Source organism: Salmo salar, chromosome ssa15, assembly GCF_905237065.1.
Source record: "Salmo salar chromosome ssa15, Ssal_v3.1, whole genome shotgun sequence".
Lineage (NCBI taxonomy): Eukaryota > Metazoa > Chordata > Actinopteri > Salmoniformes > Salmonidae > Salmo > Salmo salar.
This window is the reverse complement of record NC_059456.1, coordinates 1,857,985-1,879,999: the sequence shown is the minus strand read 5'-3', so window position 1 is coordinate 1,879,999 and position 22,015 is coordinate 1,857,985. Positions and strand designations below refer to the sequence as shown.

Sequence of the window (22,015 nt, the reverse complement as noted above, 5' to 3'; positions counted from 1 at the left end):
GTTAAGAACAAATTCTTATTTACAATGACGGTCTATCCCGGCCAAACCCGGACAACGCTGGGCCAATTGTGCGCCGCCCTATGCGGCTCCCAATCATGGCCAGATGTGATACAGCCTGGATTTGAACCAGGGCTGTAGTGACGCTTCTTGCACTGAGATGCAGTGCCTTAGACCGCTGCGCCACTCGGGAGCTCTACTTGGCAGATAGAGGCAGAAGGATGGAGCTGTGGCTCAGGGACACACAGAGTCTACGAGAGAGGTCTTTGCTCTCACATACACACAGATTTCCTGGGTGTTCTTTTCTCTCCCTGACTTCAAGGCTGTTTTTTGTGCTTCTCGTTCACATCAGAACACAGAATAAAATGGAGGCGGGTGGTGCTGAAATAGCAGAGTGTAATTGACACGGACATTAGTCATTACTGTGGAGTTAAAGGAGACTCAGGCTCTATGTATGTTTTCAACAGTCACATTGTACTGCGCTGTAGTGTAAGCCACCAGGAAGAAACACGTAAACCAAATATGGATAATATCACTCCAGCTAAGATTAATTCAGCTTCACAGTTCTTTAGCTGTTGTGATGAAATTACATCTTTTTGTTATTAGGAATGCCTTTGCCAGAGGTAGTGAGGCTAGAACATGAAAGATCTTCCATTGACAGTATCTAGGAAACAGACAGACAGACAGACAGACAGACAGACAGACAGACAGACAGACAGACAGACAGACAGACAGACAGACAGACAGACAGACAGACGTGTGTGTGTGTTTCTTTAGACCGTGTTCTTGATAGCTGTTTAAGAAACACTGTTGTTGTTCCCTTCAAGCATCTCTTCAGTGTTGATCTCCAACCCCAGTCTGAGACAACCCAGCGTTTGTTCCTGTCAGACAGTGCAGGGCAAACCTCTTCTGTCACCCCGCAGATGGTGTGTGTGTGTGTGTGTGTGTGAATATATGAATGAATGAGATGCTGCGTGTCTTCCGGGCCTGTCACCCTGCTGTAACACACCCTGAGCTAAGCTGAGCTGACTTCAGAGATCCTGGACAGCCGTGTGTGTGTGTGTGTGTGTGTGTGTGTGTGTGTGTGTGAGTGACAGTTTGTTCATCGCCGCTTGTATGACTGTCTGTATTAGATCAATGGCAGAATATCTCTGTCCCCAAGGCCACTCTCTTTAGGTCATTGTCTCCTTCACACACTGTTTACGCTGTGTGATTACACGTCTGTATTTATAGTACTTATAAGACGCTGGGGGGGGGTTTTCTATACTGTATTCATGCCCTGCTGTGAGTAGCTACAGTAGTTATGGTAACTTTAGTAGCTATAGTCGTTATGGTAACTATAGTAGTTATTGTAACTATAGTAGTTATAGTAGTTATAGTAGTTACAGTAGTTATGGTAGCTTTAGTAGCTATAGTAGTTATGGTAGCTATAGTAGCTGTAGTAGTAGTAGTTGTAGTAGCTATAGTGACTAGTAGCTATAGCAGTTATAGTAGTTATAGTAGCTATAGCAGTTACAGTAGATATAGCAGTTATAGTAGCTATGGTAGCTATAGCAGTTATAGTAGCTATAGCAGTTATTGTAGCTATAGCAGTTATTGTAGCTATAGTAGCTATGGTAGCTATAGCAGTTATAGTAGCTATAGCAGTTATAGTAGCTATAGCAGTTATAGTAGCTATGGTAGCTATAGCAGTTATAGTAGCTATGGTAGCTATAGCAGTTATAGTAGCTATAGCAGTTATAGTAGCTATAGCAGCTATGGTAGCTATAGCAGTTATAGTAGCTATAGCAGTTATAGTAGCTATAGCAGTTATAGTAGCTATAGCAGTTATAGTAGCTATAGTAGCTATGGTAGCTATGGTAGCTATAGTAGCTATAGTAGCTATGGTAGCTATAGCAGTTATAGTAGCTATAGCAGTTATAGTAGCTATAGCAGTTATAGTAGCTATAGCAGCTATAGTAGCTATAGCAGCTATAGTAGCTATAGCAGCTATAGCAGCTATAGCAGTTATAGTATCTATAGTAGCTATGGTAGCTACAGCAGTTATAGTAGCTATAGCAGTTATAGTAGCTATAGCAGTTATGGTAGCTATAGCAGTTATAGTAGCTATAGCAGTTATAGTAGCTATAGTAGCTATGGTAGCTATAGCAGTTATAGTAGCTATAGCAGTTATAGTAGCTATAGCAGTTATAGTAGCTATGATAACTATAGCAGTTATAGTAGCTATAGCAGTTATAGTAGCTATAGCAGTTATAGTAGCTATAGCAGTTATAGTAGCTATAGTAGCTATGGTAGCTATAGCAGTTATAGTAGCTATAGTAGCTATGGTAGCTATAGCAGTTATAGTAGCTATAGCAGTTATAGTAGCTATGGTAGCTATAGCAGTTATAGTAGCTATACCAGTTATAGTAGCTATAGCAGTTATAGTAGCTATAGCAGTTATAGTAGCTATGGTAGCTATAGCAGTTATAGTAGCTATAGTAGCCATGGTAACTTTAGTAGCTATGGTAGCTATAGCAGTTATAGTAGCTATAGTAGCTATGGTAAATTTAGTAGCTATAGTAGCTATGGTAGCTATAGCAGTTATAGTAGCTATAGTAGTTATATTAGCTATAGTAGTTATGGTAACTTTAGTAGCTATGGTGGCTATAGTAGTTATGGTAACTATAGTAGTTATAGTAGTTCTGGTAACTATAGTAGTTAGGGTAACTATAGTAGTTATAGTAGTTAGGGTAACTTTAGTAGTTATAGTAACTTTAGTAGTTATAGTAACTTTAGTAGTTATGGTAACTTTAGTAGTTATCGTAGCTATATTAGTTATGGTAACTTTAGTAGCTATAGTAACTATAGTAGTTATAGTAACTATAGTAACTATAGTAGTTATAGTAACTATAGTAGTTATAGTAACTATAGTAGCTATAGTCGTTATGGTAACTATAGTAGCTATAGTCGTTATGGTAACTATAGTAGCTATAGTAGTTATAGTAGTTGTAGCAGTTATAGTAGCTATAGCAGTTATAGTAGCTATAGCAGTTATAGTAGCTATAGCAGCTATAGTAGCTATAGCAGCTATAGTAGCTATGGTAGCTATAGCAGTTATAGTAGCTATAGCAGTTATAGTAGCTATAGCAGTTATAGTAGCTATGATAACTATAGCAGTTATAGTAGCTATAGCAGTTATAGTAGCTATAGCAGTTATAGTAGCTATAGCAGTTATAGTAGCTATAGTAGCTATGGTAGCTATAGCAGTTATAGTAGCTATAGTAGCTATGGTAGCTATAGCAGTTATAGTAGCTATGGTAGCTATAGCAGTTATAGTAGCTATACCAGTTATAGTAGCTATAGCAGTTATAGTAGCTATAGCAGTTATAGTAGCTATGGTAGCTATAGCAGTTATAGTAGCTATAGTAGCTATGGTAACTTTAGTAGCTATAGTAGCTATGGTAGCTATAGCAGTTATAGTAGCTATAGTAGCTATGGTAAATTTAGTAGCTATAGTAGCTATGGTAGCTATAGCAGTTATAGTAGCTATAGTAGTTATATTAGCTATAGTAGTTATGGTAACTTTAGTAGCTATGGTGGCTATAGTAGTTATGGTAACTATAGTAGTTATAGTAGTTCTGGTAACTATAGTAGTTAGGGTAACTATAGTAGTTATAGTAGTTAGGGTAACTTTAGTAGTTATAGTAACTTTAGTAGTTATAGTAACTTTAGTAGTTATGGTAACTTTAGTAGTTATCGTAGCTATAGTAGCTATATTAGTTATGGTAACTTTAGTAGCTATAGTAACTATAGTAGTTATAGTAACTATAGTAACTATAGTAGTTATAGTAACTATAGTAGCTATAGTCGTTATGGTAACTATAGTAGCTATAGTCGTTATGGTAACTATAGTAGCTATAGTAGTTATAGTAGTTGTAGTAACTATAGTAGATATAGTAGCTATAGTAGTTATAGTAGTTATGGTAACTTTAGTAGTTATAGTAGCTATGGTAACTTTAGTAGTTATAGTAGCTATGGTAACTATAGTAGTTATAGTAACTATAGTAGCTATAGTAACTATAGTAGCTATAGTCGTTATGGTAACTATAGTATCTATAGCAGTTATAGTAGCTATAGCAGCTCTAGTAGCTATAGCAGTTATAGTAGCTATAGTAGCTATGGTAGCTATAGCAGTTATAGTAGCTATAGCAGTTATAGTAACTATAGCAGTTATAGTAGCTTTAGTAGTTATAGTAGTTATGGTAACTTTAGTAGTTATAGTAGCTATAGCAGTTATAGTAGCTATAGTAGCTATGGTAGCTATAGCAGTTATAGTAGCTATAGTAGTTATATTAGCTATAGTAGCTTTAGTAGTTATACTAGTTATGGTAACTTCAGTAGTTATAGTAGCTATAGCAGTTATAGTAGCTATAGTTGTTATATTAGCTATAGTAGCTTTAGTAGCTATAGTAGTTAGGGTAACTTTAGTAGTTTTAGTAACTATAGTAGTTCTAGTAGTTATAGTAACTATAGTAGTTCTAGTAACTATAGTAGTTATAGTAACTATAGTAGTTATAGCAGTTATAGTAACTATAGCAGTTATAGTAGCTATAGTAGCTTTAGTAGTTATAGTAGTTATGGTAACTTTAGTAGTTATAGTAGCTATAGCAGTTATAGTAGCTATAGTAGCTATGGTAGCTATAGCAGTTATAGTAGCTATAGTAGTTATATTAGCTATAGTAGCTTTAGTAGTTATACTAGTTATGGTAACTTCAGTAGTTATAGTAGCTATAGCAGTTATAGTAGCTATAGTTGTTATATTAGCTATAGTAGCTTTAGTAGCTATAGTAGTTAGGGTAACTTTAGTAGTTTTAGTAACTATAGTAGTTCTAGTAGTTCTAGTAACTATAGTAGTTAGTAGTTATAGTAACTATAGTAGTTCTAGTAGTTCTAGTAACTATAGTAGTTCTAGTAACTATAGTAGTTATAGTAACTATAGTAGTTATAGTAGTTCTAGTAACTATAGTGGTTATAGTAACTATAGTAGTTATAGTAACTATAGTAGTTATAGTAACTATAGTAGCTATAGTAGTTATGGTAACTATAGTAGCTATATTAACTATAGTAGTTATAGTAACTAGAGTAGTTATAGTAGCTATAGTAGTTATAGTAGTTATGGTAACTATAGTAGTTATAGTAGTTATAGTAACTATTGTAACTATAGTAACTATAGTAGCGATAGTAGCTAAAGTAACCATAGTATCTATAGTAACGATAGTAGCTATACTAATGATAGAAGCGATAGTAACCATAGAAGCAATAGTAGCTATAGTAACTATAGTAGCTATAGTAGATGTAGTAACTATAGTAGCTATAGTCGTCATATTATATATACCACTGGGATGGGTCTATACTCTATGTGATGAACAAACATCACTGTCATTCTATATTCCTCTCTTCCTCTGTCACTGTCTCTTAAACTGATCCTGGTGAACCAAAGGGGTGCACATTTTCGATTTTGCCTTAGCAATAGACCGCTGATTCAAATGAGCAACTCATCATCAAGCTTTGTGTGTATTGCAAAGGCAGAATGTGCATCCCATTCGGTGTATAATAATATATAATAGGATAAGAAACACAGATCTACCTAATCTCTACTGCTTGTTGTGAGCAGTAAGTGTTTGTTTTTTTACAATGACTGGAGTATCTGTACGGTGTCTGTCTTCAGAGACATCCCTCTGCTTTGGTTGCTTTTTCATTAGTCGAGAAGACAGTTGGTGCTTTATTCCCATTGGTGGACAGAGGTTTCTGTGTTAGACTTTCTGGGTGCATCTCAAAGTCCACACCTCCTCATATCCTTTCCTTGAGATCCCTGAAATGAGGAGGAAGCCTTGGTAGACTATTGAGATGAAGGAGAGGAGACAAGGAGAGGAGGCCATTTTAGACTATTAAGATCCGTCCCGTGTAAAGGTCACTTCCTTCACCTGCCGTCGCAGAAGGAGTCATTACTGAGGCGTCTCCATGACAACCCAGCAGCATGCCATGACAACGCCATGACAACCCAGCAGCAGCTCGCCCTGCATGGGGAGACTCAGCCAGGCCTGATCAGTGATAACAATAACACACTCTCTCTCTTTCACCCCGACTGACTCTTTTAGACAAATAGGAAATGAAGGAAACATTGGTACTGAAGTGTTATGGTCAGTATACAGTAAAAACAATATGTAAGTATTTTATGTCCTTTATGTCCAACATGTCATGAATGCAACTATCTTCAAGCAGATATGAATCCAATACAAATCAGAAATCTCAAACCCACCATAATATGTTTTGCTGCTTGGTCATACAGTATCTGTGGTCTATATGTGTCTTAAAGATACTTTAAAATGTCAACCTTGTCTTATGTGACACTGTTTGGACCAGAGAGACAGAGTGTTTTTTTCCCACCGCCTGACTCAGGGCTCCAGTCTGAGCAGCACTGGAGATGGATATGGTTAAATGACTTAATGTACAGCCCAGTGACCCAGCTCTACCTCAGTCCCTGCCTTCAGACTCAGACGAGACCTCCGATCAGTCTTGTCGTGACATGACTATCATTAATCTGATGTTGTTTAATTAGTTACTATCTCCCAACTTAAACTCTAAAGATACAGTTGAAGCCGGGAAGTTTACATACACTTAGGTTGGAGTCATTAATACTCTTTTGTTCAACCACTCCACAAATGTCTTGTTAACAAACTATAGTTTTGGCAAGTCAGTTAGGACATCTACTTTGTGCATGACTTAAGTAATTTTCCCAACAATTGTTTACAGAGAGATTATTTCACTTATAATTCACTGTATCACAATTCCAGTGGGTCAGAAGTTTACGTACACTAAGTTGACTGTGCCTTTAAACACCTTGGAAAATTCCAGAAAATGATGTCATGGCTTTAGATGCTTCTGATAGGCTAATTGACATCATTTGAGTCAATTGGAGGTGTACCCATGGATGTATTTCAAGACCTACCTTCAAATTCAGTGCCTCTTTGCATGACATCATGGGAAAATCTAAAGAAATCAGCCAAGACCTCAGAAAGAAATTGTAGACCTCCACAAGTCTGGTTCATCCTTGGGAGCAATTTCCAAACGCCCGAAGGTACCACGTTCATCTGTACAAACAATAGTATGCAAGTATAAACACCATGGGACCACGCAGCCGTCATACCGCTCAGGAAGGTGACGCGTTCTGTCTCCTAGAGATGAACGTACTTTGGTGCGGAAAGTGCAAATCATTCCCAGAACTACAGCAAATGACCTTGTGATGATGCTGGAGGAGACGGGTACAAAAGTATCTATATCCACAGTAAAACGAGTCCTATATCGACATAACCTGAAAGGCCACTCAGCAAGGAAGAAGCCACTGCTCCAAAACCGCCATAAAAAAGCCATACTACGGTTTGCAACTGCACATGGGGACAAAGGTCGTACTTTTTGGAGAAATGTCCTCTGGTCTGATGAAACAAAAATAGAACTGTTTGGCCATAATGACCATCGTTATATTTTGAGGAAATTGGGGGAGGCTTGCAAGCCGAAGAACACCATCCCAACCGTGAAGCACGGCGGTGGCAGTATCATGTTGTGAGGTGCATTTCTGCAGGAGGGACTGGTGCACTTCACAAAATAGATGGCATCATGAGGAAGAGAAATAATGTGGATATATTGAAGCAACATCTCAAGACATCATATAGGAAGTTAAAGCTTGGTCGCAATTGGACAATGACCTCAAGCATACTTCCAAAGTTGTGGCAAAATGGCTTAAGGACAACAAAGTCAAGGTATTGGAGTGGCCATAACAAAGCCCTGACCTCAATCCTATAGAAAATGTTTGGGCAGAACTGAAAAAGCGTGTGCGAGCAAGGAGACCTACAAACCTGACTCAGTTACACCAGCTCTGTCAGGAGAAATGGGCCAAAATTCACCCAACTTATTGGGGGAGGCTTGTGAAAGGCTACCTGAAACGTTTGACCCAAGTTAAACAATTTAAAGGCAATTCTACTAAATACTAATTGAGAATATAACTTCTGACCCACTGGGAATGTGACGAAAGAAATAAAAGCTGAAATAAATCATTCTCTCTACTATTATTCTGACATTTCACATTCTTAAAATAAACTGGTGATCCTAACTGACCTTGGAGAGGGAATTTTTACTAGGATTAAATGTCAGGAATTGTGAAAACTGAGTTTAAATGTATTTGGCTAAGGTGTATGTAAACTTCCGACTTCAACTGTACATTGATATCTCTTACATCAATAACAGTCACTTATTAACCTCTCTAGGGTAGGTGGCACCAAATCGTCCCACCTACGTAACAGCCAGTGTAATCCCGTGGCGCGTTATTGAAAAACCTCACAAATGTACAAATTTCAATTTTTCAAACATATGACTATTTTACACCATTTTAAAGAAAAGACTCACACTGTCCGATTTCAAAAAGGCTTTACAACGAAAGCAAAACATTAGATTATGTCAGCAGAGTACCCAGCCAAAATAATCAGACACCCATTTTTCAAGCTAGCATATAATGTCACATAAACCCAAACCACAGCTAAATGCAGCACTAACCTTTGATGATCTTCATCAGATGACAACCCTAGGACATTATGTTATACAATACATGCATGTTTTGTTCAATCAAGTTCATATTTATATCAAAAACCAGCTTTTTACATTAGCATGTGACTAGCATGTGACTAGCATTCCCACCGAACACTGCCGGTGAATTTACTAAATTACTCATGATAAACGTTCACAAAAAGCATAACAATTATTTTAAGAATTATAGATACAGAACTCCTCTATGCACTCGATATGTCCGATTTTAAAATAGCTTTTCGGTGAAAGCACATTTTGCAATATTCTCAGTAGATAGCCCGGCATCACAGGGCTAGCTATTTAGACACCCAGCAAATTTAGCACTCACCAAAGTCACATTTACTATAAGAAAAATGTTATTACCTTTGCTGTCTTCGTCAGAATGCACTCCCAGGACTTCTACTTCAATAACAAATGTTGGTTTGGTTCAAAATAATCCATAGTTATATCCAAACAGCGCCCGTTTTGTTCGTATGCGTTCAAGACACTATCCGAAAGGGTAAATAAGGGTGACGAGCACGGCGCAATTTGTGACAAAAAAATTCTAAATATTCCATTACCGTACTTCGAAGCATGTCAACCACTGTTTAAAATCAATTTTTATGCAATTTTTCTCATAAAAAAGCGATAATATTCCGACCGGGAATCTGCGTTTAGGTAAACAGACGAAAGAAAATAAAGCATTCGGTCGACTCGGGCACGCGCCTAAGCCCATAGTACTCTGATCGGCCACTTGCCAAAAGCGATAATGTGTTTCAGCCAGAGGCTGCCTCGATATCGTTCAGCTTTTTCCCGGGCTCTGAGAGCCTATGGGAGCCGTAGGAAGTGTCACGTTAGAGCAAATAAAAAGAGCCAAGATGAAACACAACTTCTCAGACAGGCCACTTCCTGCATGGAATCTTCTCAGGTTTTGGCCTGCCATTTGAGTTCTGTTATACTCACAGAAACCATTCAAACAGTTTTAGAAACTTTAGGGTGTTTTCTATCCAAAGCCAATAATTATATGCATATTCTAGTTACTGGGCAGGAGCGGTAACCAGATTAAATCGGGTACGTTTTTTATCCGGCCGTGTCAATACTGCCCCCTAGCCCTAACAGGTTAATCATTACCCCATCAGTCTCATTCTGAACGTCGCAGAATCCTTGGATCCGCAAGAACCCTAGCCCTTTTTGTTGAATCAGCAATGCACAAATTGTCTTAATTATTTATTTACTAACTAACTAACTAATTACACAGAATACATACTGTGGATGGAAACGTGGTTAGTGATTCACATTGCTCTGTTTTCTGTCTCAACTCATCTAATGGATGCTCTGCTCTCTGTCTCAACTCATCTAATGGATGCTCTGCTCTCTGTCTCAACTCATCTAATGGATGCTCTGCTCTCTGTCTCAACTCATCTAATGGATGCTCTGCTCTCTGTCTCAACTCATCTAATGGATGCTCCGCTCTCTGTCTCAACTCATCTAATGGATGCTCTGCTCTCTGTCTCAACTCATCTAATGGATGCTCCGCTCTGTCTCAACTCATCTAATGGATGCTCTGCTCTCTGTTTCAACTCATCTAATGGATGCTCCGCTCTCAGTCTCAACTCATCTAATGGATGCTCTGCTCTCTGTCTCAACTCATCTGATGGATGCTCCGCTCTCTGTCTCAACTCATCTAATGGATGCTCTGCTCTCTGTCTCAACTCATCTGATGGATGCTCCGCTCTCTGTCTCAACTCATCTAATGGATGCTCTGCTCTCGGTCTCAACTCATCTAATGGATGCTCTGCTCTCGGTCTCAACTCATCTAATGGATGCTCTGCTCTCAGTCTCAACTCATCTAATGGATGCTCTGCTCTCGGTCTCAACTCATCTGATGGATGCTCTGCTCTCGGTCTCAACTCATCTAATGGATGCTCTGCTCTCGGTCTCAACTCATCTAATGGATGCTCTGCTCTCTGTCTCAACTCATCTAATGGATGCTCTGCTCTCTGTCTCAACTCATCTGATGGATGCTCTGCTCTCGGTCTCAACTCATCTGATGGATGCTCTGCTCTCGGTCTCAACTCATCTGATGGATGCTCTGCTCTCGGTCTCAACTCATCTGATGGATGCTCTGCTCTCTGTCTCAACTCATCTAATGGATGCTCTGCTCTCTGTCTCAACTCATCTAATGGATGCTCTGCTCTCGGTCTCAACTCATCTGATGGATGCTCTGCTCTCGGTCTCAACTCATCTAATGGATGCTCTGCTCTCGGTCTCAACTCATCTAATGGATGCTCTGCTCTCGGTCTCAACTCATCTAATGGATGCCCTGCTCTCGGTCTCAACTCATCTAATGGATGCTCTGCTCTCGGTCTCAACTCATCTAATGGATGGGAACTTTATCAAAGCCCAGACTAGACTCTTTCTGTTGTTATCCGCTCCGTGGAAATCTAGGTTATGGCTCTCTATTGAGTCACAGACATCACATATTGCCTTGACAAATTGGATGAGAGTGCGTGTGTGTTGGCATGTGTGAGTGTGTGTGTGTGTGTGTGTGTGTGTGTGTGTGTGTGTGTGTGTGTGTGTGTGTGTGTGTGTGTGTGCGCGAGTGTGAATTCTAGTTCAGAGTCACACTGTTTCATCTGTCAAAAAGCCACAGAAGTCACATCATCAAGCCTGAGATTTAACAACGACAGAAGAGGCTGATTCTCCCCTGCCTCTCTGCCTCTCACTGCTGTTCCACGGCTCTGCTAGGATTACTGCAGATTGGACATCTAAGAGACAAACTTGAGCTGTTCTGTGTGTGTCTCTGCCGATGGGATATATAGCTTGTTTCAATTGTTTGTATTGTAGTGCTTTCGTGTGTGTGTGTGTGTGTGTGTGTGTGTGTGTGTGTGTGTGTGTGTGTGTGTGTGTGTGTACACCCATTTTCATCTGTTTATCTGTTTTTCCACCCACTCTTCTCTTTCAATAGATCCTCTTTTCTCTCTCCTCTAATCTGTTGTCCTCTTGTCTGTGTTGTAGGCTGGAGCTGCTGTGATCTGAGGCACTGTCCCTACATGCCTGTACCAGTCTAAGGACTCCAGTAGTTACTTTCAACCACCATCTCCACATTACCACAGAACCATAGGGTCCAACCGTGGCCTCTGCTCCAAGGAGCCACCTAACCACCCTCCACACCCATTGATGGTTCTAGAAGGTGAGTCTCTGTCTGCCACCTCATTCCTGTTGGTATACACTGAAGATGCTTTCCTTCCTTCCTTCCCTATGTCCTTCCTTCCTTCCCTACTTCCTTATTTCCCTAATTCCTTCCTTCCCTCCTTCCTTCCTCTTAATTCTTCTTAATATGATTGATAAATACTGCACAATTTAAACACTTTCCCCAAAGCACGTGTAAATATTACACTATAAATTGTGCCTTCCTGTATTATAACTATGCTAAAATGTTTATTCTATTCTACTGAGCCATTTACTTCGTATTATTATATTTGATTATTACTTATTGTTGTTGCATTGTCGAGAACGAACATGCAAGTAAGCATTTCGTTGAACGACGTTTACATCCTTCACATACGTGTCACGGCAATCTGAATGATTGGACCAAAATGCAGCGTCTGTTTCGTTCCACATATTTATTAGACCGTGAAACTTAATGCAATATCAAAGTAAACTTAAGGACAAAACAACAAACCGTGACGCAGGAGGAACAAACACACTCACAAAATATAATCACCCACAAAACACAAGTGGGACAAACATCAACTTAAATATGACCTCCAATTAGAAACAACGACAACCGGCTGCCTCTAATTGGAGGTCATGACAAACAAAAACCAACCTAGAAATACAAAACTAGAAACTAAACATAGAAATACAAAAACGGACAAACACCCCTGTCACGCCCTGACCTACTCTACCATAGAAAATAACAACTTACTATGGTCAGGAAGTGACAATAAGACTAATAAAACGTGAACCTTTTTCTCTGCTACCTGCTTAGAGTTTATTGGAAGGAAATAGAGGTTCCTTCTGTATTTACAAAAAAAAAATAACAGCATGAAAGCCTTCATCAAAGGACTTTAGTTGATTTAATAAAAATAATAAGCACAAATATTTGATTGACCTCATTTTCCTGAAAATATCTTGCACGTTCAGTTTGTGCTTCCAATCAAACAGCCTGGTTGGACTTTCTGCCAGATAGAAACAATGGTAATGTAGACTTTTCCCTTTACTGCAGGGAATTTCACCAGCCAATGATTGGAATGATTGGATAGAGAGAAATGTTTAGCGAGAGATACTGTAAATGTGTGTGTGACATGTGTTCTGTGATGCCTCATTAACTTGGTTTAGACTGTGGAGGGTCCTCTCTCTTGCTATATCACTCACTCACTCACTCACTCACTCACTCACTCACTCACTCACTCACTCACTCACTCACTCACTCACTCACTCACTCACTCACTCACTCACTCACCTTGCCAAGTGTGTTGACTGTTACATCTACAGGTTATAGGTACTAGAGACGGACTAGCCTCAGAGTTAATAAACTGTTATATGACTGGTCAAGGGATCTCACACACACACACACACACACACACACACACACACACACACACACACACACACACACACACACACACACACACACACACACACACACACACACAGTAGCTGACACACACCACTGTAGGCCCTATAGCGTTAGCTCTGGCTCTTACTCAGTGGGCAGATGGTACTCGGCCGTAGTGTTTTAGTATATTATAGAGTAATGTGTTTTTTTAGTATTTGTCTATCTGTTGTCCTGCTGTTGGTGCCATCTGCATCCTCTACTGCCCCATACTGAACATTCTATAGTATCTGTCTGTTGTCCTGCTGTTGGTGCCATCTGCATCCTCTACTGCCTCATACTGAACATTCTATAGTATCTGTCTGTTGTCCTGCTGTTGGTGCCATCTGCAGCCTCTACTGCCCCATACTGAACATTCTATAGTATCTGCCCATCTACAGTTGAAGTCAGAAATGTACATAGACTTAGGTTGGAATCATTAAAACTCATTTTTCAACTACTCAACACATTTCTTGTTAACAAACTATAGTTTTGGCAAGTCGGTTAGGACATCTACTTTGTGCATGACACAGGTAATTTTTCCAACAATTGTTTGCAGACAGATTATTTCACTTATAATTCACTGTATCACAATTCCAGTGGGTCAGAAGTTTACATACACTAAGTTGACTGTGCCTTTAAACAGCTTGGAAAATTCCAGAAAATGATGTCATAGCTTTAGAAGCTTCTGATAGGCTAATTTACATTTTGAGTCAATTGGAGGTGTACCTGTGGATGTATTTCAAGGCCTACCTTCCAACTCAGTGCCTCTTTGCTTGACATCATGGGAAAATCAAAAGAAATCAGCCAAGACCTCAGAAAATAAATTGTAGACCTCCACAAGTCTGGTTCATCCTTGGGAGCAATTTCCAAATGCCTACAGGTACCACGTTTATCTGTACAAACAATAGTACACAAGTATAAACACCAGGGGACCACGCAGCTGTCATACCGCTCAGGAAGGAGACGCGTTCTGTCTCCTAGAGATGAACGTACTTTGGTGCGAATCAATCCCAGAACAACAGCAAAGGACCTTGTGAAGATGCTGGAGGAAACAGGTACAAAAGTATCTATATCTGTCACGGCTGTTTGAATGATCGGACCAAAATGCAGCGTCGGTTTCGTTCCACATATTTGTTGGATTGTGAAACTTAATGCGATACAAAAATAAACTGAAGGAACAAAACATCAAACCGTGACGCAGGAGGAACAAACACACTCACAAAATATAATCACCCACAAAACACAAGTGGGACAAACAGCAACTTAAATATGACCTCCAATTGGAGACAACGACAACCGGCTGCCTCTAATTGGAGGTCATGCCAAACAAAAACCAACCTAGAAATGCATAACTAGAAACTAAACATAGAAATACAAAAACGGACAAACACCCCCTGTCACGCCCTGACCTACTCTATCATAGAAAATAACAACTTACTATGGTCAGGATGTGACAGAACCCCCCCAAAGGTGCGGACTCCGACCGCACCTACAAAACCAACAACACAATCCCCCTAAACAACAAACACCCCCCCCAAAAAAAAAAAACACAAAGGGAGGGTAGGGTGGGTGACTAATGTCTATGGCGGCGGCTCTGGTTCCGGGCGTATTACCCCCACCGCCCGCTGATCCCCCCACTTCTGTATGTCCGGAGTGTGTATGTCTGTTTTAGCTTCACTGTCCAAATAAATACGGATGGAATTGTAGGATATTCCTTCTGATCCAGAGAGGTTGAGCTGCTTTTCAGGTCGTGTATTTAATGAGCGTCTCATATTACGATTGCTGACTTGATCAGTTTAGCCTTTTAGATCACACATTGATTAATATTACATGGATAGGGGGTCCCTGGTTCTCGATCAGCACTCCGACTCTGAGACGCTTGATACATACGACCCCTTATCTGATTTGATCTGCAGAGAGGAAACAGAGGAAACCGATTAGAAAGAGAGAGGAAACCGATTAGAAAGAGAGAGGAAACCGATTAGAAAGAGAGAGGAAACCGAGTAGAAAGAGAGAGGAAACCGAGTGAGGAAACCAAGAGAGGAAACCGAGTAGAAAGAGAGAGGAAACCGAGTAGAAAGAGAGAGGAAACCGAGTTGAAAGAGAGAGGAAACCGAGTAGAAAGAGAGAGGAAACCGAGTGAGGAAACCAAGAGAGGAAACCGAGTTGAAAGAGAGAGGAAACCGAGTGAGGAAACCAAGAGAGGAAACCGAGTTGAAAGAGAGAGGAAACTGAGAGAGAAAACTGAGTAGAAAGAGAGAGGAAACCGAGTAGAAAGAGAGAGGAAACTGAGAGAGAAAACTGAGTAGAAAGAGAGAGGAAACCGAGTAGAAAGAGAGAGGAAACCGAGTAGAAAGAGAGAGGAAACCGAGTAGAAAGAGAGAGGAAACCGAGTAGAAAGAGAGAGGAAACCGAGTAGAAAGAGAGAGGAAACCGAGTGAGGAAACCAAGAGAGGAAACCGAGTTGAAAGAGAGAGGAAACCGAGTTGAAAGAGAGAGGAAACCGAGTAGAAAGAGAGAGGAAACCGAGTGAGGAAACCAAGAGAGGAAACCGAGTTGAAAGAGAGAGGAAACCGAGTTGAAAGAGAGAGGAAACCGAGTAGAAAGAGAGAGGAAACCGAGTAGAAAGAGAGAGGAAACCGAGTAGAAAGAGAGAGGAAACCGAGTAGAAAGAGAGAGGAAACCGAGTAGAAAGAGAGAGGAAACAGAGTAGAAAGAGAGAGGAAACCGAGTAGAAAGAGAGAGGAAACCGAGTAGAAAGAGAGAGGAAACCGAGTAGAAAGAGAGAGGAAACCGAGTAGAAAGAGAGAGGAAACCGAGTGAGGAAACCAAGAGAGGAAACCGAGTTGAAAGAGAGAGGAAACTGAGAGAGAAAACTGAGTAGAAAGAGAGAGGAAACCGAGTTGAAAGAGAGAGGAAACCGAGTAGAAAGAGAGAGGAAACCGAGAGAGGAAACCGAGTGGGAAGCAGAGAGGAAACAGTATGCACCAGTTTGTCCATCTCAAGAGGAGACATATCTGTCCTGGTGGCCATGGGGAGGAATAAGGAATGGATGTTGTGAAATATTGATTCTCAATCTCTTGCCTCTGCAGTCAATTACATTTTTGCAATGCATGCTGGGAATCATCCTGTGAGGAGATAGCGGAGGATCTGAGTCACTAGAGCCTGCCTGGCGTTATAGGAAATAAATAACCATGAAAGATATACCAAAATAATGTCATTTTTATTCATGTTTGATTCACTGTGTATCGTGTGTGCAGTAGACAGAGTTGTACTTTAGCGGTACACACAGCTTGGATTCGAGACCCCTGCCACTGTGAACATCTTTTCCATCTTTAACTAATGAAACTAATGCAAAATTCTTTCATAGGAGCTGATGGTGTGTTTCCTGTCTGAGTGTGTTTGTGGGGTTGGATCTATTTTAGCACAATGCTCCAGTTACTTTTTAACATCCAAAGTAGAAAAGCCGAGAGGCTTTTGTACAGATTTTAGTTGAATGGCGGGAACCCGAGATTTACGTATGGCCCAAAACCACTCCCTTCTCCCGGGATAAATAACTGCGAGAAACCAGTAAATTATAATACATTATTTATAAACAAGATGGCGTAAAATGTAACTGTTAAATTATATGCAATGTCTAAATATGGCTTCTCTACGGCCTCTGCATGATGAATCATCAACGCTCAGGGTGGGGACAGACGGCCCATCTCAGTATGGAGAGCAGTTCACAATGCATGTAGACCTATCATCTCAAAATGTAGACCTATCCTCTCATCATGGGAACTTTTTTTCTTGTGACAGGTAGGTCTACATTTGCTACAACATAGTTTATTCTAATATAAAGACAGAATGCACGTCTAATTGACCCATTTCCAGCCTTGCTTCCGGGGGTCACCTTGTTTTTTTAATGGTAAAGATTATTATTGTTTTAATTGCAGCTGCAGAGTTTTGAAACAGCCTATCTCTCAAATATTGTTGCTTTAAAGCAGTGCACGCGCTAGCACTCTCTCTCTCTGTCTTTCTCTCTCTGCATCAACCCCATCCTGTTCTAGACTGATATATAGCCCTATATGTGACCGACGCCCTCGATTCGGTCTTATGTAGCAACATTTAAAATTGTGTTTTTTACATTGGATAAAATTAGAGAATCAGAGCTAGAAAATTGTATATCATACACTGCAGTTGAAGAACAATGGGAAAGTAATTCTGCTTTGAAAGTTGATAAATGATTAACCTCACTTTTGAGAAAATGGCCTTTGAATGTTTTGGTACACCTACTGGAGAGCTCTTCTTTGTCTACACCCATTCAGCATCGTTCACACTGTCTTAACACTTTTTTGGGTTACTACATGATTCCATATGTGTTATTTGATAGTTTTGATGTCTTCACTATTATTCTACAATGTAGAAAATAGTAAAGTAAAGAAAAACCCTTGAATGAGAAGGTTTGTCCAAACTTTTGACCGGTAGTGTAAGTTTCTAATTGAGTCAGAAAGTCATTTAAAGCATACTGTTAGTTAGCTAGCAAATGCTAGATGGCTGGCTCGCTAGCTAACATTACATGTATGATCTGTGTAGTTATATTATTTGAATCAGAAATCCATTTGCATTGCTAGTTATTGGCATTTTCTATTTTGTTAGCTTTAGCTACCTGCAGCTATGACAATGTTTGTATTGGTAGTAGTATGAGTTGGGGTTATGCCGGTTCATTATTTAGCTAGCTAGCTACCTAGCTAGCTACATGTCTGAACAAAAGATTCCACTTCAGATGGATTATTGCATGACCCATCACATTAGCAGATGTGCCTGTAGCTCAGTTGGTAGAGCATGGTGTTTGCAACGCCAGGGTTGTGGGTTCGATTCCCACGGGGGGCCAGCACAGAATTTTTTTAAATGAAATTGTATGAAATGTATGCATTCACTACTGTAAGTTCCTCTGGATAAGCGCGTCTGCTAAATGACTAAAATGTAAATGTGATTATGGACATCGATTGTATTTCATGAACATGTCTAGACAATAGTGACCCCTCTACTTAGCTAGATGTGGCTGGGGGTTGGTTATAGCATTTCTTTCACATGACCCATCAATTTAGACAAGTGTTTCGGGTAAGCATCATCTAATAACGATCAAATATTAATAAAATATCTTTATCTGGACACCTTTTCTGTTTTTGATATTGCTATGCAAGTACTATCACTGTACCGTTTACACCTTCTGTATGCTGTGCATGTGACAAATAAACGTAGATTTTATTTGATATAGCGTGTTTACCACATGGACTTACATTAATTATTAAAGAGATGGGTGGGACTAAGGCTTAAACAAATCAAAATATATTTTATATTTGAGATTCTTCAAAGTAGCCATCCTTTGTCTTGATGACAGCTTTGCACACTATTGGCATTCTCTCAACCAGCTTCACCTGGAATGCTTTTCCAACAGTCTTGAAGGAGTTCCCACATATGCTGAGCACTTGTTGGCTTCTTTTCCTTCACTCTGCGGTCCGACTCATCCCAAACCATCTCAATTTGTGGAGGCCAGGGCATCTGATGCAGCACTCCATAACTCTCCTTCTTGGTCAAATAGCCCTTACACAGACAGGAGGTATGTTGAGTCATTGTTCTGTTGAAAAACAAATGATAGTCCCACTAAGCCCAAACCAGATGGGATGTAGTATCGCTGCAGAATGCTATGGTAGCCATGCTGGTTAAGTGTGTCTTGAATTCTAAATAAATCACAGACAGTGTCACCAGCAAAGCACCATTACACCACCACCTTCATGCCTTACGGTGGGAAATGCACATGTGGAGATCATCCGTTCACACACACCGCGTCTCAAAGACAAAGGACAGATTTCCACCGGTCTAATGTCCATTGCCTGTCTCTTCTTCTTATTGGTGTCCTTTAGTAATGGTTTCTTTGCAGCAATTCGACCATGAAGGCCTGATTCACACAGTCTCCTCTGAACAGTTGATGTTGAGATATGTCTTTTACTTGAACTCTGTGAAGCATTTATTTGGGCTGCAATTTCTGAGTCTGGTAACTAATGAACTTATCATCTGCAGGAGAGAACTCTGGGTCTTCCTTTCCTGTGGCGGTTCTCATGAGAGCCAGTGTCATCATAGCGATTGATGGATTTTGCGATCGCATTTAAAGAAACTTTAAGCATTAAGAAGGAATGAAATTCCACAAATTAACTTTTAAGAAGGCACACCTGTTAATTTAAATGCATTTCAGGTGACTACCTCATGAAGCTGGTTGAGAGAATGCCAAGACTGTGCAAAGCTGTCATCAAGGCAAAATGTGGCTATTTGAAGAATCTCAAATATACACAGCTCAAAAAAATAAAGGGAACACTTAAACAACACAATGTAACTCCAAGTCAATCACACTTCTGTGAAATCAAACTGTCTACTTAGGAAGCAACACTGATTGACAATAAATTTCACATGCTGTTGTGCAAATGGAATAGACAACAGGTGGAAATTATAGGCAATTAGCAAGACACCCCCAATAAAGGAGTGGTTTGGCAGGTGGTGACCACAGACCACTTCTCAGTTCTTATGCTTCCTGGCTGATGTTTTGGTCACTTTTGAATGCTGGCGGTGCTTTCACTCTAGTGGTAGCATGAGACGGAGTCTACAACCCACACAAGTGGCTCAGGTAGTGCAGCTCATCCAGGATGGCACATCAATGCGAGCTGTGGCAAGAAGGTTTGCTGTGTCTGTCAGCGTAGTGTCCAGAGCATGGAGGCGCTACCAGGAGACAGGCCAGTACATCAGGAGACGTGGAGGAGGCCGTAGGAGGGCAACAACCCAGCAGCAGGACCGCTACCTCCACCTTTGTGCAAGGAGGAGCAGGAGGAGCACTGCCAGAGCCCTGCAAAATGACCTCCAGCAGGCCACAAATGTGCATGTGTCTGCTCAAACGGTCAGAAACAGACTCCATGAGGGTGGTATGAGGGCCCGACGTCCACAGGTGGGGGTTGTGCTTACAGCCCAACACCGTGCAGGACGTTTGGCATTTGCCAGAGAACACCAAGATTGGCAAATTCGCCACTGGCGCCCTGTGCTCTTCACAGATGAAGCAGGTTCACACTGAGCACATGTGACAGACGTGACAGAGTCTGGAGACGCCGTGGAGAACGTTCTGCTGCCTGCAACATCCTCCAGCATGACCGGTTTGGCGGTGGGTCAGTCATGGTGTGGGGTGGCATTTCTTTGGGGGGCCGCACAGCCCTCCATGTGCTCGCCAGAGGTAGCCTGACTGCCATTAGGTACCGAGATGAGATCCTCAGACCCCTTGTGAGACCATATGCTGGTGCGGTTGGCCCTGGGTTCCTCCTAATGCAAACAATGCTAGACCTCATGAGGCTGGAGTGTGTCAGCAGTTCCTGCAAGAGGAAAGCATTGATGCTATGGACTGGCCTGCCCGTTCCCCAGACCTGAATCCAATTGAGCACATCTGGGACATCCATCTGGGACCTCCATGGGTTGATAAATTGGATTTCTATTGATTATTTTGGTGTGATTTTGTTGTCAGCACATTCAACTATGTAAAGAAAAAAGTATTTCATAAGATTATTTAATTCATTCAGATCTAGGATGTGTTATTTTAGTGTTCCCTTAATTTTTTTGAGCAGTATATTTAGATTTCTTTAACACTTCTTTGGTTACTACATGATTCGTCTTATTTCATAGTTTTGATGTCTTCACTATTATTCTACAATGTAGAAAATAGTAAAAATAAAGAAAAACCCTTTAATGAGTTGGTGATCCTAAATGTTTGACCGGTAGTGTACAGTGGCGAAAGTATTCACCCCCTTGGCATTTTTCCTATTTTGTTGCCTTACAACCTGGAATTAAATTTTTTTTTTTGGGGGGGGGGCTTGTATCATTTGATTTACACAACATGCCTAGCACTTTGAAGATGCAAAATATTTTTTATTGTGAAACAAACAAGAAATAAGACAGAAAAACATAACTTGGGCGTGCATAACTATTCACCCCGCAAAGTCAATACTTTGTAGAGCCACCTTTTGCAGCAATTACAGCTGCTAGTCTCTTGGGGGCATGTCTCTATAAGCTTGGCACATCTAGCCACTGGGATTTTTGCCCATTCTTCAAGACATAACTGCTTCAGCTCCTTCAAGTTGGATGGGTTCCGCTGGTGTACAGCAATCTTTAAGTCATACCACAGATTCTCATTTGGATTGAGGTCTGGGCTTTGACTAGGCCATTCCAAGACATTTAAGTGTTTCCCCTTAAACCACTTGAGTGTTGCTTTAGCATTATGCTTCGGGTCATTGTCCTGCTGGAAGGTGAACCTCCGTCCCAGTCTCAAATCTCTGGAAGACTGAAACCAGAATTTCCCTGTATTTAGCGCCATCCATCATTCCTTCAATTCTGACCAGTTTCCCAGTCCCTGCTGACGAAAAACATCCCCACAGCATGATGCTGCCACCACCATGCTTCACTGTGGGGATGTTGTTCTCGGGGTGATGTGAGGTGTTGGGTTTGCGCCAGACATAACATTTTCCTTGATGGCCAAAAAGCTCAATTTTAGTCTCATCTGACCAGAGTGCCTTGTTCCATATGTTTGGGGAGTCTCCCACATGCCTTTTGGCGAACACCAAATGTGTTTGTGTATTTTTTTCTTTAAGCACTGGCTTTTTTCTGGCCACTCCTTTGTTAAGCCCAGCTCTGTGGAGTGTACGGCTTAAAGTGGTCCTATGGACAGATACTCCAATCTCCACTATGGAGCTTTGCAGCTCCTTCAGGGTTATCTTTGGTCTCTTTGTTGTCTCTCTGATTAAT

At 40.7% G+C, this 22,015-nt stretch overlaps 1 protein-coding gene across 2 annotated transcripts in view; it reads left to right on the top strand.

Moving 5' to 3' along the window:
- Positions 1–22,015, top strand: part of LOC123727174 (mediator of RNA polymerase II transcription subunit 15) — an 84,740-nt gene that overhangs the window by 30,287 nt on the left and 32,438 nt on the right. For both annotated transcript variants that reach the window (XM_045695333.1, XM_045695332.1), the window contains exon 2: positions 11,614–11,788. The gene's annotated coding sequence lies outside the window, so the exon portion shown is untranslated. The remainder of the gene's footprint in view (positions 1–11,613; positions 11,789–22,015) is intronic.